A 21,017-nucleotide genomic window follows, 5' to 3' on the forward strand; every position below is an offset into this window, starting at 1 on the left:
TACATTGATAAAAGTCACAGTTGACTCGTGTTACACTAATACAAAGAAAGCCTAAAAATGCATCATTTCTCGTCTGATGGTTTTGTTTCTTGCACAACCTCTATTTGGTTATGTTTCAACATACTTTTCAACAGCTGGTTTCCTGCAAAACATTATCAACTCATTTTATAAAAAAAGACCATTATGCCCTTCTTTTCACTAACCTGCATACCAAAATTGTACCCTCCAGACTTTGAAGAAGCCTTTGAACAACTAAAATTCAGTTTTGAAAAATCCTTTCCAAACTCAATGCCATCACCAGTAACCTTAGATTTAAGATTTGGTGATGGCATTGAGTTTTGGAAAGGATTTTATCAAAATCTAACATCTTTGGGAAGTTTAAGATCTGTGGAAACCTTAGATATTTTCTGCTTGGCCAAGTTTGAAAATCACATAACATATATAGAAGTGTAATAAATTTCAGTCACCAGTTTTATTGCAGTCATTAAAGTCTCTGTTGTTATATAATTGGTTGTTGAGTGTATAACTGCATACTACCTATCAAAATGGTTTCAATTGCTATGGAAACGCAATAAAGCTAATTAATCATGATAATTAATTACATTTATACCTACTACCTGTCCAAAATCTTGAAAATATATTTATGTAATGATAGCCTACATTCAATTTAATTAAAATAATAAAAACTAGTATTTCACACGCTTTTTACGCTTTTAATACCTGTCAGAAAATCTTTGAAATATATTTATGTAATAATACCCTACATTCAAGTTAATTAAAAGTAAAAAACTAGTTTATCTTACTAGATACGCTACAAATCAACCGAACTACAACAAATTATTGTCTCAACTACCAAAAATTAAATTTTAGGTCTATTTTGTTATTCACTCACACGTTATTTATAAAAAATAAACATCAACTACGCTAAACAAACGCAACCAGAATATAACATTCACATAACAAAATATATATAATAACATTTACAATATTAAAATTTACATTAATATATAGAAAACCAAATTACATAATATTAACTCCAAGCATCCGATTCCAAATCGGAATCTACATCGCTATCCATATCCGGAGTCCTGCCATCAGATTCCGTATCCGAATCCTAATCCGAATCCGAATCCGATGGAGTGTGAGAGGGCATGATCCTCTGGTACATGCCATCGGAGGTGTAGGTGGAGTCCCTAAGCCTACGGAGGCGAAGGTTCACCTCAGAATGGAATGTCCCATAAACGGACACCAGCCTGAAGTGCAGCAAGTCTTCCAAGTCGATGTACGCCACCTCGATTCCCGGCACTACCATTTGATTGCTAAAATAATCAATAGTCGTGTACCCAAGCCACCTAACCATTCGGTTAAGTTGTTGGTACGAGAAGGTTTGAGGGTCGACATTGTCAATATAGCTCCCCCTTTGGTTCCTCCGGAAGGCGCCGGAATAAAAGTGGAACCGTATCGTGAAAAATGTGGGGTTGTTGTAGTAGTTGGTGACTTGAGCACCGGTGCACGTTCTAGCCATTTAGCTGGATCCATTATCGGAAATTATAATCGGAAGAAAGGTGGATTGTGATTGTGATAGTGATTGTGATTGTGATTGTGACTGTGACTGTGACTGGTATTTATCACCATCGGAAACCGCCGGTACATCTCCCTGACAATTTGAATTTAGCGGCACAAGAAACTGTAAAGGCAATGATGACGTCGCCAGTCGTCAAATCAACGTGTGGCCATTAATGACGATTGGACACGCTTAAGAATATTATTGTGTTGCCATTTATAACTTATAGCCACACATAATAAGTGTATCCGTAACAATAAAAAACTTACAAAAAATAAAACTAAGATATTCTTTGGTCACACAACCTCAAATAAGTGGCCATTAATTATATTTGGACACACTAAAACAACCTTTAAGTGTGACAATTTATAACTTATAGCAACGCATAATAACTATATCCGTGACAATAAAAAACTTATAAAAAAAACAAAACTAAGATACTCTTTAGTCACACAACCTGGAATACGAGGCCATTAATAACATTTGGACACACTAAAACATCCTTTAAGTGTGACAATTTATAACTTATAGCCACACATAATAAGTGTCTCCGTGACAATAAAAAAACTTATAAAAAGCAAAACTAAGATACTCTTTGGTCACACAACCTCTTATAAGTGGCCATTAATTACATTTGGACACACAAAAACATCCTTTAAGTGTGACAATTTATAACTTATAGCCACACATAGTATGTGTTTCCGTGACAATAAAAAATTTATGAAAAATAAAAGTAAACTACTCTTTGGTCACACAACTTCGTGTAAATGGCCATATATTTTAAGCGTCTTAGCCACATAACTAATAAAAACAATGGTTGTTCATCATTTTTCGCCACTTTATTAAAAATGTGGCTAGAAAATGTGACATTAGGTCACACAACGTAATATAAGTGGCTATATCTTTTACCTTTTAGACACCTCTCTTATCAATTCAGTAGCCGTTTGTCAAATTTGGCCACACTTTTAAAACATGTGGCTAGTTAAATGTCACAGTTTGTGGCTAATGCATGTGTTTTTGGTCACATGTATTAAAGATCAAACAAACTATGACTGTAGGTCACATTTCGCCACACGTTTTTATAAAGTGGCTAGTTTTTGTCACAGTTTAGTTCAAAGTGTGGCGAAAAGTACCTGACTAGGTATACAATGGTCACGTGAAGAATAATATGTGTGGCCAAAACATTCTGGAAGGTTTTCCAACATGGTCAAAGACCTTTTAGCCACACATTTAAGCTCAAGTGTGGCAAATCGCCCAGACCACATGTGTGGCCGAAGGTCGATATTCACGTAGTGTGGTAAAACTAGTCTAAAATAATGTTAATATATGAAAAAAATTAAAAAAATGTTTGGTTCTAATGAGTTTCTAAAAGTTGTTAACTTTTTTGGAGTTCTCAAATAATACTACCCCTATATATATATATATATATATATATATATATATATATATATATATAGGGGTGGGATCTAGAGAGAACTCCTTTTAAAGAGAGAACTAGAGAACTAGTAAAGATTTATTTTTAACTATTTTTAAAAAAAATATTTTGTGATTTTTTTTTTCTTTCCTCCTTCTAATAAGATGATATTGTTCCTAAAAAATAAAAAAATAAAAAAAAGTTCGTCAATGTAATGCGTATGTGCATTAATGTGTATTTTTTATATAAAATAGTGTTTTATTGCATATAATACAACACAAATACATTATCTAATACACACTATTGAATATATGCAAATACTACATAAATAATTGTATGCAAAACACATTATTGCATATATGTAATACAACACTAATGCATATATGCACTATATCGATTTTTTTTAATTTTTGTATATAATATAACACTATTGCAAATATACAATACAAACAACTATATATATGCTATTCAACACTATTTCAAATATCAAAATGTACACTATTGCACATATGCAATATAAAAAAAGTCGACGTATTGCATATATGCATTACAACGTTAATTTTTTTTATTTTTTTTTCATTTTTATATTTTTTTATGGTGAAGAATAACAACAAATAAGAAGGATGAAAGAAAAAAATTTTTAAAAATTTTTTTTAATTAAATTAAAAATACTTCATTATTAGTTCTATAGTTCTCTCCCTAAAATGGAGTTCTCTCATGATCCTCTCCCTATATATATATATATATATATATATATATATATATAGCAAGGTTAAAATAAGTAGATTTTTCCTAAAATGTGTAGAAAGTGTGTTTTCTTCATTAGATCTAATAAAACACACCGCATAATAAACACACCACCACCAAAATAAAACACACCGCACAATAAACACACTTTCCATATCCACCATCATATCAACAGATCTAACGCACCAGATTACTTCTTACACTTTTTAGACACACTCCACTTCTTATTTTAACCCCACCCTATATATATATATATATTCTAGTTTTATCCATGCGTATTACGCGGTTACTTTCATATATATATTTCTTTTAATTACTGTGAATATATTATTTCTCATGTAGGGGTTTTTTTTATACATTTGTCGTTTCTAATACTTTGAATATATATACATTTTTGGATTTTAATTTAATTTATTTTAAGGAAGTTTATCGTATTCATTCAAAAATTTATATAGTTAAACCTATTTTGATCAATTTATGTTTTTTTATGTTCGTTTACGTGGTTCATTTTAGATTGAAACATTGAATGAATTGTCTACATAATGTTTTATATATGTTCGTGTGTGTTCATTTAAGTGTGTTCATTCATATTCGTTTGTTTTTGGGTTCGTTTACGATTGTTCATATATGTTCATTTATGTTCGTTTACCTTTGTTCAGTTATGTTCGTATGCATTCGTTGTCAGATTTTAAATGAACGAACATAAATGTACACGAATATGTTGATGTTTTAAACGAACTAACATGAACACAAATATTTGTCCGATTAAATGCCCATCTTCGTGTATAATCAATAATCTAAAACATAATAACATTATAATAATGCGGTATAAGAAGATGTCTAATAAGTGTATTTGAGGCTAAATATGACCACTCTAGTAACACACTAAATTTGTGAACAATAACAAACATCAGTTGTAACTTATTGATGACATTAACCAATTGTAAAACAATAACATCCAAGTCATAGTTCTAGGCACACACACTGAATTAGTAGAGCAAACACACACTTGCAGATTCATCTATTCTAACCCAATAACCTTAGAAGCCTTCAGCCTGACACGCTCATCAGCTGCGATGCATTCTAACTACATCTTATAAAAGACAGTAACCAACTATGCATTAACTTTATCCTGCAAATTAACAATAACCATTTTGTCTCTCAGTTACACTACTAAGTTGACATCATGTATCTTACAAAAATCAAATTTAAATCAGTATAATAAAAAAGACAACTAAAAATAGAGGATTAAATAACCCAAGTTAACAAATTGCCTCTCAAAAAAGATTAAAAAAATCAACTTAATGTATTAAAAAAGTTGTACCCAGATTCAGAAAACATTATATTAACCATCAAATAGTCTAGATATGAAATGAAAGATACATATATATTCTATAAAATGCATTAGTTCAAAAACAGAACATTAAATAAGCGAAGTCTAATAAACCGCGATAGAAGGTTTAACGGTTAATTTATTATGCAGTTAACTTTAGTAACTTTGTGAACTACTTAAAACAATAACCATTCAACTTTCAATGGCCTTCTAGAAGTAAGTAAATGTTGATTACACTCGGTTTAATTTGCATAAAAAATTTTCTCATTTGATCCATTTGACTTGTTTTAGTTAAAAATAGAAAAAAAAATTATATTTTACAAATAGACGTTTCATTGGAATATTTCTCTTATGCATTAAATGTATTTGTATGTAAGTTTTAGATGTGAAGTGAGGTATAAATATATACCTGGTGGTAAAAAGCGTTGGTGCAGAACCTTTAACCTGCAAACTATTTTCCACCTTTAGTGATCTTTTCGTCGTCACGAATTTTCTACAAGTAATAAACAAAGAAATATTTAAACATAAAGCATGGTGTATTGCTTTAAATTGTATTGTATTATTTGGATATCATTTGTTTGGAATACTCGGGCCAATCTAGTGAGACGATAACCAAGAGTTAAAATATTAAAATTTGAAACATGACAAATTGGACAATGGACACGTGTACAAAAAAAATTAATTACCTCCTGTCGACAAATGATCATACCAAGCATCTTAATAATGTATAATGACCGAACTATTAAGAATAATTATAATTATGGTTATCAACATCAAAAATAGGTTTGGTTTATTCTCTAAGTTTTCTCATCCTTATAAAATATCATATTGTATCTCATTGTATTATATCTTATTAATGAAATCTCTCCCTTTCTCCTTACAAGTCTATCACTTATTATTTAGCTATTAGGCTTGTTTTACAATACGTTATCAGCACGAAGCTTCTATAATTTTTCTCAATCATAGTGTATGTTCAATCCTAGTATTCTATAAGTAAGTTTTATTTCTATTTATTCAAATATGTGTATATACTTACGTTAAAATCACTAACCAATATTTTTATTCAAATTCATAACATCAATCTTCACTACTTGAATATTGGCTTTTAGCCACACATGCTTTGGGCGGTTTGCCACACCTCGGTCTAAATGTGTGGCTAAAGGTCGCTTTCGCTACACATTTGTTATTGGTGTGACTAAAAACACACCTGTTAGAACCTTTAGCCACATAAATTAGATTTTTGTGGCAAAAAATCACACCTGCTGGAACATTTAGCCACACTTTTTCAATTCGTGTGACAAAAAACACACCTGTTAGAACCTTTAGCCACATAAATTAGATTTTTGTGGAAAAAAGTCACACCTGCTGGAACATTTAGCCACACTTTTTCAATTCGTGTGACAAAAAACACACCTGTTAGAACCTTTAGCCACACAAATTAGATTTTTATGGCAAAAAATCACACATGCTGAAACATTTAGCCACACTTTTTCGTGACAAAAAACACAGTTGTTCGAAACCGTTAGCCACAATTTCATAAAAATGTGACTTTTACTTGCCACACTTAGTAAACCATGGCCAAATATGATCTACGCTCACAGTAGTTTGATAACGATGTGGTTAAAAACTAATACATATGGCCACACTTACGCGTATATGTGACCATAGAGTATTGTTTGTTAGCCATTTATAAGTTTTATATGTGGCTAAAAGTTAACGGTGACAGCAAACAAAACGTGTGACCGTTAGTAGTTAATGGCCACACTTTAATTGTTTCATATGTGGTTAAAAGCTTATACATGTGGTCACACTTAAGGGGTTTATGTGACCATAAAGCATTATTTTATAGCGACTTATAAATTTTTATGTATGGCTAAAAGCTAACAGTTACATTAAAACAAAAGTGTGACTATTGATAATTAATAGCCACATTTTAATTCTTTTGTGTGACCAACCAGACATCCACCCTTCAGTAACCAATCTGAACCCTAATCCATCACCTGCTGCTAATACTTTCATCACTCATTAACATCGATTGAAGCTCATCTTGGTTAGGTAGGTGATTTATACTTTAATTATGAGAAATTTGGGTGTTCGGGGGTTTGAATGTAAGCTATTAGGTCTTGGATTCAATCGATTAGTATTCGTTCTAATTTAAACAATCTTGATACAAGTTGAAAGTGACATTTTTGAATCTTTACTTTTTATCATTGTTGGATTTATATTTTCTAACGGGGTTTTTAACATGATTAATTAAAACCCTAGTGATGTCATAAACATGTTAGGGTTTGAGTTTTGTTGAGAACAGTTGGCTGACAGATTCATTCTCATTTATTGATTGGTCTGTAACTCGCTATTAAATGATGATTATTGATCGATTTTTGATTTTAGGATATAGTATTCTGAGTCTAGTTTCCAGAAAGGTAAATTTTGTAATTTTTGGATGAGTATTGAATACCTTTTATGATTTTACAAAAACATATGTCAAAGCTGATTTGGGGAGTTATATTCTGGTCCATTTTTCGGACACCATAACTCCCTAATGACAAACCCAAACGAGTTGGTTCCACTTCTGGAACTTAGTATTATGAGTTTAAAAGATAAACCAATTGGTCTTACACAATTTGGTTTAACAAGTTGATAGAACCATTAAACTAGTTTTTGTTGCGCAATTTGCTGAACTGTTAATACCTATCTGTAATGGTTGAATTATTGTGAGTTTTCTATGCTTGAGAAAATTATAATAAAAATTGTTTGAGAAACCTGATTTATATATCATACTGTGGTAAATTTTGTAGAATTTATCCTTAATCTTTTCTTTGTGAATAAAATCAGTTTGTACATGCCAGAATCTGTCTCGTGAACTGAATGATCATAAGTTAAGTTGTATGATGAATATTTGGTTGCTTTGCCATGATATGATGTGTGGATACATGTTAAAACTTTCGGTACTGTTGACATTACTTATTATCACCAACGATTCATCGGGTCAAGTTTGTGTTTGTGTGTGAGTTCATACATGGGTCTTAGAGTCATGTGTTGTTGAACATACTCTCATAACTTAAAACACTTGTACTAGGTAACAACTAACGAGTCAAATGCATTCATTTGGTTTTGAGATAACTCTGTTACACGTGACACCAGGTTTTGGATTGAAAACACGGACATACTTGCATACTAGTTTTGAAAACAATAAATGTTTGCCTATACTTGTTTTCTGGATTAAAAACACAAAACGTTTTGAAGTATTGGTTATGTAACCTGCTGAAACGGGTAAAAACGAGCTGAACTGTTGATTTTTATTGCTGAATTGCTGCAAAATTGGTCAAAACGTGCTGAAACGAGCTGTTAAGTGTTGAAACAGACTGAAAAATCGATGAAACGAGCTGTTTAACATGATGTCTGCTGTAAAAACGAGTTGTTACGTGCTGAAACGAACTGAAAACTTGCTGAAACGAGCTGTTTAACATGCTGTTTGCTGTTAAAACGAGCTGTTAAGTGCTGAAACGGACTGAAAAATCGCTGAAATGAGCTATTTAGCATGTTGTTTGCTGTAAAAACGAGCTGTTAAGTGCTGAAACGAGCTGTTAAGTGCTGAAACGAGCTGTTAAGTGCTGAAACGGACTGAAAAATCGATGAAACGAGTTGTTTAACATGATGTTTGCTGTAAAAACAAGTTGTTACGTGCTGAAATGAACTGAAAACTTGCTGAAACAAGTTGTTTAACATGTTGTTTGCTGTTAAAACGAGCTGTTAAGTGCTGAAATGGAATGAAAAATCGCTGAAACGAGCTGTTTAGCATGTTGTTTGCTGTAAAATGAGTTGTTAAGTGCTGAAACGAACTGGACTGGAACATGAATTTTAGTGATAAAACTAAAACATTTCCTCCGTTGTCCTTGTTCAAAAGAAAAGACTCGAGACCCGTTTTGACCCGTTCCGACCTTGACCCATTTTGACCCGGACCCGTTATGACCCGAACCTTTTGACCCTGACCCGTTCCGACCCAAACCATAATAACCTTTTTTTTAGTTGACTGACACGTTTCGACCCTAACCCATTCCGACCCATAACCCGTTTCGACCCAACCCAACCCATTTGCCACCCCTATGTTTAATGTATATCGACGGGTTAGGCGAGTTGTACCTCTTAAGACACAATTTAAAATTATATGCAAAATGGGCCATTAGAGATTTCAAGACCCAATATGGCCCATTGGGACATGTATGACTTGTATTTGTCTATTATGGTCTAATATGACTCCCTATAACACGATATAACCCATAAATATCTAATGTTACATATCACATGCCATAATATTCCACCAAGAGATTACAAGCACTAATATGGCACATTAAAGCGACTATGACATGAAAAAGGCTATAATGGGCCACTAACACTAACAAGGCCCAATAAGACCTATTGATGAAAGTATCACATGTTATCGGCCATTAACATCTAACTATGACTAATGACATTCCTATACAACCTTCTTAGAGCAACTATGATGTGATAAAGGCTATAATGGGCCACAAACACCAGTTAAGGTCCAATAAGGCTCATTGATGAAAGTATGACATATTATTGGGCTTTAACCAAACTATGACTCACTAAACTCATATTCAACCCTTTTAGAGCAACTATGATATGATAGAGACTACAATGGGTCACTAACAACAATCAAGGCCCAAGACGGCCCATTAATGCAAAGTATGACATGCTACTGGGCGTTAACACCAACTATGAGTCACTACACTCCTATACAACCTGTTAAATTAACTATGACATGATATAGATATATTGGGCCATTAACAACAATCAAGGCCCAATATGTTCCATTAATAAAAGTATAACATGTTATTGGGCATTGACACATGACTATGGCTCACTACACTCATATACAACCTCCTTGCAGCGACTATGACATGATAGGTGATATAATGGGCCACTAATACCAATCAATGCCATTTGATAAGACCAACTATGACTCACTACACTCTTATACAACCTGTTAACGTAACTATGACATGATAGACCCATACTGGCCATTAACAACAATCAAGGTCCAATAAGGCCCATTGATGAAAGTATGACATATTATCGGGCGTAACCAAACCATGACTCACTAAACTCATATTCAACCCTTTTAAAGCAACTATGATATGATAGAGACTACAATGGGTCACTAACAACAATCAAGGCCCAAGACGGCCCATTAATGCAAAGTATGACGACCAACTATGACTCACTACACTCCTATACAACCTGTTAACGTAACTATGACATGATAGAGACGATATTGGCCATTAACAACAATCAAGGCCCAATATGGCCCATTAATAAAAGTATGACATGTTATCGGGCGTTGACACATGCCTATGGCTCACTACACTCATATACAACCCTCTTATAGCAACGGGGACAGGATAGATGCTATAATGACCACTAATACCAATCAAGGCCCATTGATGAATGTATAACATATTGGGCCATTGACACAAATCAAGGCCAAATAAGGTCTATTGACGAAAGTATGGTGTGTTTCAGGCGTTAACACCTAACCAAGACTAATGACAGTCCTATACAACTCTTTTAGAGCAATTGTGACATGATAGATGTTATAATGAGACACTAACACCGATCAAGAACTAGTATGACCCACTAATAATATGGTTTATTGGGCGTTAACACTGATTACTACACTCTTATACAACTCTTTTAGAGCAACTATAAATATCACTTGTATTTATTTTATATGTTTTTATATTTAAAATACAATTTTTTATATTATATAAGTTTTAATTAGTTGTTATACACACACACACACACTAACAACTCTTTATTTTAATTATTAAAAATAAATTAAATTCATATTTAGTTCATATTAATTTCACTTCCCTCAAAATTTCAAAATAAATTCAACTCCCTCTTTTCTTCAAAAATATTTGAATTACACTCATATTCTTAAATTTAATTTGACCACATATTTAACCTACCTTTTTTTCTTTCTCTTCATTCCTTCTTATTATTCTTTTTCTTATCTCTTTACACCCACCATAATCCTCAATCATTAATTCTCTAACTCACTCAATTCTTAACCAAATCCTTTGATTCCGGGCTCTAATCTAATTATTTTTGCGAGAGGAATTCACCTGTGGTGTCGGTTTTCATCAATTCTATCTCGTTTTTTGCCGGTTTCGTGTTGAGTGTGAAGAACTCTAAGAACCAAGTTTGGGGATTTTCAATTTTAAGTGTTATTTCTTGTAATTGAAACTTAGTACATCTTCTTTCATCGCTAAAAATGTATGTATTTCACTTGTTTGATGACAACAGTTTGCTGACAGATTCATTTTCGTTTATTTATTGGTATGTAACTTGATGTTAAACGATGATTAATGAACGATTTTTGATTCTAGGATATAACACTATGAGTCTAGTTTCCAGAAAGGTAAAGTTTGTAATTTTTGGACAAGTTTTGAATAGTTTTTATGATTTTACAAAAAAACTGGTCAAAGCTGATTCGGAGAGTTTTATTTTGGCCTGTCTTTCCGACACCATAACTCCCTAATGACAAAACAAAATGGGTTGTTTCCAGTTCTGAAAGTTAGTATTATGAGTTTTGAAGACAACCCAATTGGTCTTGCACAATTTAGATTAATGAGTTGATAGAACCATTAAACTAGTTTTTGTTGCGTAATCTGCTGAACTGTTAGTACCTATCTGTAATGGTTGAATTATTGTGAGTTTTCTATGCTTGAGAAAAGTATAATAAATTTTTTTTGAGAAACCTGATTCATATTTCATACTGTGGTATATTTTGTAGAAATTTACCTTAATATTTTCTTTGTGAATAAAATCAGTTTGTACATGTTATAATCTATCTCGTGAACTAAGTGATCATAAGTTAAGTTGTATGATTAATGTTTGGTTGATTTGCCATGACACGATGTTTGAATACATGTTAAGACTTTTTAGTACAGTTGACATTGATTATTATCACCAACAAGTCGTCGATTCAAGTTTTTGTTTGTGTATACCAGTACTAGAAAATGAGGCTAATGCAACATTTTAGTTGCAACCTTTTACAATTGTGTTGCATTTGACCCTAACGCAACTTCAATCAACATAAAGGTTGCTTTAAAGGATCTAATGTAACCCTTTTCATAAAAGGTTGCAAAATTTTATTAAAATTGCAACATTTTTCTTAAAAGGTTGCAAATACTATTAAAATTTGCAACTTTTATTATTAAAAAGGTTGCAACCTTTCCCTTTACAAAACATACATAATACATGGGACCAAATCCTATCAAAACTACAAATTATGAAAATGTACTGGTATTACAAAATAATTAAAAAAAAGTATATTTACCATGATTTGTGTAGTTAAAAAAATAATAATAAACACAATTTCATACTTAGTTTTTTCAAGAAATTCAAAAAGGCATTGTTAATTATTTTAGTAATTATAAAATGATTGCAAAATATAGCTTTAAAATGTTTCAGCTCGTCTGTATTATAACAAGAGTGAATCTTGACTCATTAAAGCTTTAAAAATGATTCGGCTCAAGTAAGAGAAAAATGTTGATCTGATAATCGGCCGGAAGAATATGATTAAGAAAACCTATCATTGACTATTGAGATCCATTAGGCTACATGTAGTGGGCGGCATTCAAGGGCGATTTTGGGCGAAATTGTGGAGGAACACCCCCCGGCGCGATATTGGGGCGATAGGGGGGGGGGGGGAATTGTCGCCGGCTTGTGTGTTGTGGGTGGCAATCTTGACCCAACAATTCAAAATGGGTCAATTTGGGTTGTTTTAAAAATTAAAGAGGTTGGCTTGGGTCAGAGATATTTAATAAATGGGTCAAAACGGGTCGATTGAAATTCCATCTTGTTATTTTTGGCTCAAAATGGGTCGACAAATTCAAAGAAATGGGTCGATGTGGGTTGGTGTCCCAAGAAAATGTGGCAAGTTTTGTATCGAAATGGGGTCTCGCATGAGACAAGTTTAGGTACGAAACGGGGTTTCGTACGACACAAGTTTCGGTACAGGTTTTGAGCCAACACGAGTTTTCACACGGGACGAGTTGGGTTTTGGTTTCATTTGGTCGATTCAGACTCGTTTTTGGTTATCTGTTTCGTTTTTGTTTTTGTTCCATTTCATTTTGCTTAATTTTTTGATTTCGATTGACTTGGTTCGGTTTTGTCTTTTTGTTTCATTCTGGTCGATTTTTTCGGTTTCAGTTCGATTTCTTGGTGGTGGTGGTTTTTTTATGAAATGAGAACAACGGAAGAAACATTTTAGTGTTTGTACTTTTTTTGTTTTTGATTTATATTTATAGTTATAATTTTTATTATTTTTGAACATTTTTTATCTTAATAGAAAACCCATGAGAAAAAAATTCAAAAATAAATAAATAAATAAATCATAGCTCAAAATATAAATCAAAAACAAAAAATAACTAAAACGTTTCCGTCATTATTCTTGTTCCTCATAAAAAAAAATCCCCGAACCCGTTCCGACCCAAACCAAAACAACCATTTTTTTTTATTTTTAATTGACATATTCTGACTTAAACTAGTTTCAACCCATGACTCGTTTCGATCCAACCCAACTCAATCCATTTAGTACCTCTGGTTACAAGTTACAATACTCAATTCATTTTAACATTATACATAAAATATTTTGCTCATTTCCTTCCTTTCCACCAAAATACTACATTCACCTCCAAAAGTTAAATTGTTTTCAATGTCACCAGCTCATTTTCCCTCTTCTTCTTTTTTTTTTCAGTTCGCTCCTTCCCGTATTTGCCCCGTAAAACCGTCTTGACATTTCAAAGAGCACCAGAAATTAGGGATGCACGACAACTGCAACATTCGAGCTTATTGGATCATTAACGATCAATACAATTTCGTCGTCTCTTAGTAATTTTAATCGCTATATTGGTAAATTAGGGTTTCATGTTTGTTTTAATTTAACAGATACAATTTATTGGTTGGCTTCAATGCCTTTGAGAGTTTTCGGGGAAAGTTAATTAGATCTACCGGAAGATTGTTAGATGAATAGAAGATCTCTTTGTGGTTTAGGCAACTGAGACGAGACTAAATCAGGTAATTCTTTTGGTTTTTCTGTGTTAGCATATGAGATTGCACACCACCTGTTTGATATACAGTTCACATTTTCAATCAAGTATTAACCCTGCCAATTTCTTTTCGAAAGAGGTAGGTATCTTCTACATTTATTTATCTCTGTATGATAGGCACATAGCTCCTACAAATTGCAATAATATGATCTGTCAAGTAGATATGATATTGGTTAGTATTTATCTGTTTCTGTATGGATAATTTGCAGTATAGCCAGCTTAGTTTTCTTTATTTAATTCAAGTAGGTTTGATATTGTATGGTTAAACTTCATTATATCCAACTCTCTCTCCCTCTCTCTATATAAATGCATGTTCACTACTGTATGTTTCTCTAAGTGTGATATTATTAACATAACCAGCTTAGTATTGTTAATTTAACTCAAGATTGTATTTGATCAGCTTTATATATGATAAGTGTCACACCTGCATGTGGCTATATGATACTACATTTAAATCTTGAGTAATTTCTAAGTTTTGGTATTATAATAGGTTGTATGTAGGCGTATGGAGATAGATCAGTACACGTATGCCAACTGAGGTTGCTGGGATTGTTCATGTCTTTGACAAAAGGTTCGCTACTTTGCTTTGTCTTATTATAATATGTTACACATCCCCCACCGCCATAATCCCCTCAATCGACAGTAATTTTTTCTGTGATTTCTACTATAAGGGTATAGCAAGACATGAATTTGTGAATGCGTATGTGGCACTAAAGGGAAAGAAATTAGTAACTGATTAATAGTCAACCACCGTTAAACAGACTCTGTTTTCCTGTTTGTTTGCTGGAGGCAGTGAAAACAAGCTCAACAAAAAGTTCAGACCATTGAAAAATCTATGATTTGTTTGAAGAATCACTTGAAAAGGAAACTAATTATATTTAACAAAACAAAAAGAGTTATTCTTTTGGTCTATGGTTTTAACTTTGCTTATAAATAGCTTAGTCATCTTCAAGTTTTGATAGTGGCAGATCACATGATGTATAACGTTCTACTTTCTACATAGTAATAGTTGCAGCTTAGTTGGGTTGGGTAAAGACTTCGAAAATCGGATCAAACTATTCAGGTAAAAACGTCTAATTTTAATTGCGGATCAAGGATTTGGTTAACCACGACACGTTATTAAATTGCAGATCAGACCATTGGCCTGCATATAACGAGTCATTCATAATGGATACTTATTTTGTCGAATATGATTACAAATCTGTATCATTACAATAACATTCTATTTTTTTTATCTAAAGCGCCTTTGTATGTGTGAAACATACACATCGGGAATTCAACCCGCTTAACTAACTCTATCCATTTGATCCAGCAGGGATCAAAGACTGATTGTCGCTTTAACAAAAACATAAGCATACAAGACATGCGAAATTGTACTACATTAACGACACCATCAATATTTATAAGAATGGCCCAGGAGCTTTTATTGCGCTGTCATTAGAGGAACTTAACATTTGGCCTTCGTTCTTAACCACCTGCTTTTGCCAATACATTTTCGTGCTGCCGGGTCAGAGCTTTTGGACTTAAAACAGGTAAGCTTGGTATGTGGAATTTTGATTACACGATATCTACGCAGTATATAATGTTGAAAAAAGATGAGAATATTTGAAAGTAGTTCCCTCTGATTTGAATCAATAAAAAATTTGTTTTCTTGGCAATTATTTTTATACAAAAATTTTTACATTATACTGCTTTTGTATTACTGTTTGTGTTTTCCTAAATGCTTTTTTAGTTCAGTGTTTGTAAGTTAGTGTTGGTTCTTAGTTTGGATTACATAATGAAGTTGATGCCTTTGGTTCAAAGTTGTCAGATTTTTTTATCCAAAGAGGACTGTATCACTCACAAGCCCGAGCCCTAAATCATCATTCTACAACTCCTACTTCAGCCTTAGGGGGTGTTTGTTTACCACTTAATGGTACCATTCAGAGGTTGATATCTGAATTGCTCAGATGTAAGACTGTTTGGCTTCTTCAATACCTACATCTGAATGGAATTTTGAAGGTCTGAATGGTTCAGTTGAAAAAGGAGTCTGAATGAGAAACATGACCAAAATAACCCCTAAATAATGCAACGTTCCTTTCCCATCTGGATCCCTCCCAATCGACGGGCATGCTGCTTCCCAATCAACCCTTAACCTCACAATTGACTGCGTTGCTGCTTCCCAATCAACCAGCCTTTCTCATCTGTAATCGGTAATCCCTCCCAACCCTTACCAGGTAATTTTTTCTAGAATAGCCATGGATGCGAATTTTATTTCCGAAATTGATTGTTCGTTATTTGTTCTCCCATCTACTAGTTAAGGTGTTTGTGTGTTTATATTTATAACATGGACTATAGCGTATAGATTGATAGGATTTTGTCATAATTGTTGGATATTAGGGCTCAATTCTAGAGATTAGGGATTCAATGGTGAAATCAAGCTGGACTGTCTAAAAACACATATTTTTAAGACGTTGATAATGAGTTCTGGATAGGTGTGTTCGCGGTCAGATTTTGACAGTTTTAAGATCAAACCGTAGCCAAATCATTAGTATCATTTTTGGTTATCAAAAGCCAAAACTGAATGGTACCATTAACGGTTTGGTTCCGGTTGGTTTCATGGTTTTTCTAATATGTAATTTTCTTTGGATTATGACTTAAAAGAGTTTATGCTTTCTTTCAAAAATAAAAATATAACTAACTGCATTGGATGGTGTGGCAGAATCGGTGGATGGAAAGTGTGAGGTCTCTACTTGCAAACCGATATTGCAGCCATGACAGTCTATTATACATATATGAGCCAAGTTGTTTTGTTATAACATAGAAATGTATTCATTTTCAAACAACTTAAAATGTGAAATTATCTAATTCAAATGATGTGGTGTTGGTGGTTTAGTTGTATTGCTCTTGAGAAGCTAATATACTTGCTTAAGAATATGAAACAAGTGAACATGTGGGTTAAAAACTTAAAATATGCAGTTTATTAGATGATTGGATTTCTAATTTATGCACTTTTGCTGGATGTTCATGTTAGTGCTAAGTGAAATGGGCCAAAATGCGTTGGAAATTACTTGTATGAAGTGCAGTTTTAACAATTAAACCTCAAAAGATTTAAAAGATTATATTGTCTTTTAAAAAAAGGTTTAAACTTTTTGGAAAATATGTTACACTGGCCAACCTAAGCCAGACTAGTTACACGACCATCGATTTAGTGACCTCTAATTTTATAAATAATACTGGTACACCTGTATTTGTATTTGCAGGAGGTGGAGAAGGTAAAACCGTGATTCCCACCAGCTAAACCTAAGCACCGAAGAACATCCTTGAGCTCCTTTCTGATGGCCGATGAATCTGGTGATCTTGAAGGTTTGGAATAACGGTTAATGTTTTTCGTTTGTGATCTTGGTCTGAGTCATTGAAGTGGTTCTGCAGCAATGAAAGTGAAACGCTAGTATTTTGCTACTTTTCGGTTGTAGTTTGTTTTATATCTAGGTAATGTGACAGATTGTTTCAAGCAGTTTGTTGGTTGGTTAATGTTGTCAAGAATGATCTTATGTACATTTGATGGTGTATGAGTGTATCGTTCGTCGACTTAACTTAAATTGTTCATTTAGAGACATGTGAAAACAACTTAAGCATTCACTAGTGCCCAAAAAACACAATGCAGATTATAGTCTGCATTCATCTTCTGCATTCACAAGACACCCAAAAATCCCACTGCAAACACATTTTTTAATCATTTTTTAAAATTTTATTAAATGTCATTTGTACAGTAAAATATGATTACACAAACTACATTACTATAGTATGAAATTATATTTTAAAGAAATTATATTTTAAAAATAAAATGGTTTAGTTGGTTGTAAGCATTAAAAATACACCTTACGCAACTTTCAACTTGAATATACCATTCAACACGAAATAGTTCAGAGGGGTAAAATAGTCATTCTGCACAGTCATTCAGATGTCCAACCAAACAATCATTTAGTCATTCAGCTCTTACTGGTTCAGAGTCTCTTAATCATTCAGACCTCTTATTGATTCAGCACTTAATGGCTCAGGACTTGCCAAACAGCCCCTTACTAAAGAACCCTAAATTGACTTGCGCTTTTGTGAACAAACCGAAGAAAAAAAGCGGAGGCTTCACCAAGCGCAATCGACGCTGGTAGTTAGATTTTAACCTGAGTATATTGTATGGTTTGGCTTTTACAGCATTTTCTATGATTTTTAACCATCAATTTTATTTTGATTTGAAAGCATACTCAATAGGCCTCATGGCTGCCCAAATTTGGTTTAATTTTCAAATTCGATCCGGTAATTTTGTTTTAAACTTGAACTATTGTGATTTATATTTATATATTAATTTGGGTTAATGATGTAACATTGTGTTTTGTAGAAGTGGATGCTAGAACAATGAACAATATGTTTTCTAGTAATAAAAAATAAATAAAAACGTTCTCAAAACATTTTCTTCAAAATGTTTTGCAGTTAACGAGTTTAAAAAAATCTTCTTGTCAAACAATTGCAACTTTCTAAGAAAATTGATTCAATCCTTTTTTTTGCTTGTGAAATTATTGTAGAGCTAGTGAGCTGCACAAGCTTTTTCCAACAATAATGTAGATCACCTACTTTTAGTTGACATGGTTTAAACTCAAATTTATGTAAGTCATCTTCTATCTTCATGATATTTTATTGTTTGTTCACATGTGTATACTATCTTCAGCGATAGATTGCCAAATTAACAACACCAAATTACATATATACACATTTTTATGCCTTTTATTTTATTTTATTTTATTCAGATGAGGGACGAATTGATGGATGGAGCTATGCATCTTGCGAAGGTTCTTTCATAATACGCTCTGTGTAAAATACCAAGCAATCAGTATGTTTAACTTGAATTAAGTCTGCATCATTTGTTAACATAATGATTCTTTCTTTTTTTCTTTTCTATTTTTTGCAGAGTACAACTTAGAAAAAAGTACCACACATCAAGGAGCTGCAAAACCAGGTTACAACCTCCTATATCATACTGTTTTTCAATAATAACCTTCCAAATCATTTATGAAAAAAAGAATAATAATTGTTTTATTAGATTAGTTTTACAACTACAGCAACTGGTATGGAATCATTTAAAGTGAGGCTTGAAGTTGAAAACACACAATTGCTTGAAATGCTAAAAGAAATTGAAGAGGGCCATCAAAGGAAAAAAGTTAAGCTAGAAGCTACATGAAAATATTTTGACAACCAACGAGCAGCCTTTGAAGCTATCAAGGGAATATTATGCAAAAACTATCTACTGGAGTATTTTTAGGATCTTATAGATGAGTAGTAGGTTTTCGTTACTATTTATAGTTGTAATTTACAAGTTTATACTGATTAGTTGTTATGAGATTGGAAATATGTTAAATTATGATTTATGATCATCTATTGGATTTATGCTATTATATTGTTGGTGTTATTGAGATACTTTTGAGTATTAATAGAAATTTTAGTACTCTAAACAATAAGCTATAGAGTTGCATTTCAATGTTAAAAGGTTGCATTTGTTATAACAAAAGTCTTTAAAAACGGTTGCATTTGATTAAAAAAAGGTTGCATTTTTCTATTAAAAATATAATAATGGTTGCAATTTAGTCTAATAAAGGTTGCATTTGTATGTTAGAAAGTTGCACCTATAAGTAAAAAATGTTGCATTAGCAGGCAAAAAAGGTTGCATATTGAAAAGGTTGCATTTGAATGATAATTGCAACACTTTTAAAAAAAGTTGCATTATCTAACAAAAAAGTTGCATTAGGTCTAATGCAACTTCACCTAATGCAGCCCTTGAGAAAAGGTTGCATAAGGCCTAATGCAACCTTTTTAAGGCCTAATGCAACTTTTTCACGAAGTTGCAATAGCTTCATTTTCTTGTAGTGCGTACATTATGTCTAATGTGATTGTGCGTGATAGTCGTCGTGCTTTGAGGTTTCGCCTCACATTAACCCTTTACTAGTTATGATGCTAATATTTTGACAATTTTAGGTTCAAAAAGTTAGAGCCAAAATGGAAAAAGATGAAAAGAAGTCAAGAAACGAGTTGGAAGAACGAGCGTAACGAATGGAATAAATGGAAAAAAACTTAAGGAAAACGAAGAAAGGAGGCAAAAACAATTTGATTAGTTTATGAGAAAGTTTGAGGTCGGTAGTAATTAGTACTAGTTTCAAATATTTTGAATTCATAACTTATTAGTGAAGGTTTGTTAATGTAAACTTGTTTTGAATTTATGTTATTGTGTTTGTTAAACTTATGAAATAGCCACATTTATCTATGTGTGATCAAAAGTATGATAATAGCCACACTTTATATTACAAAAGCATTATGTGTGACAAACGGTAAGACAATGGCCACACCACAAACTACAAAAGAGTGTTTGATTGGCAAGTTCACATTTTTAGCCACATTTACAATAACCTCCAGTGTCTATATGATATGATTAGCCACACAATACCTCACTATGTGTGACGAAAAGTTTGACAATAGCCACACTTTAAATTACAAAAAGCATTATGTGTGACAAACGGTAAGACAATAGCCACATTATAATCTACAAAGGAGTGTTTGGGTGGCAATCAAACATTTTTAGCCACTTTTAACGTGATTTCTAGTGTCTGTATGATATAATTAGCCACTCTATTTTTAATTTAAGTGGCCATTTCTTTGATATATTCACACGGTATAGGTCACAATGCAAGTTTAACACAACCCTATTGGCCACATTATTATAAAATTCATGTGGCTGAAACATGAATTCATGTGGCTGTATACGTGCAATGGTCACTCATAGTAAATAGTCATGTG

General features: G+C 32.7%; 1 long non-coding RNA gene across 3 annotated transcripts; it reads left to right on the plus strand.

Moving 5' to 3' along the window:
• Window positions 1-14,076: 14,076 nt before the first annotated feature.
• LOC143629134 (uncharacterized) lies at window positions 14,077-19,261 on the plus strand. Of its 3 annotated transcripts, XR_013152881.1 has the most exons (4): window positions 14,077-15,730; window positions 18,758-18,838; window positions 18,980-19,043; window positions 19,141-19,261. It is a non-coding gene; the product is annotated as an uncharacterized LOC143629134 (long non-coding RNA). The 3 variants fall into 3 exon arrangements; XR_013152880.1 differs by having other exon boundaries at window positions 18,758-19,062; XR_013152879.1 differs by lacking the exon at window positions 19,141-19,261 and having other exon boundaries at window positions 18,980-19,050.
• The last annotated feature ends 1,756 nt before the right edge of the window (window positions 19,262-21,017 follow it).

The sequence above is a fragment of the Bidens hawaiensis genome, unplaced genomic scaffold (genome assembly GCF_021521415.1).
Source record: "Bidens hawaiensis isolate Kalapana, Puna unplaced genomic scaffold, B.hawaiensis_p1.1 tig00005162_1, whole genome shotgun sequence".
In the NCBI taxonomy this organism is placed as follows: domain Eukaryota; kingdom Viridiplantae; phylum Streptophyta; class Magnoliopsida; order Asterales; family Asteraceae; genus Bidens; species Bidens hawaiensis.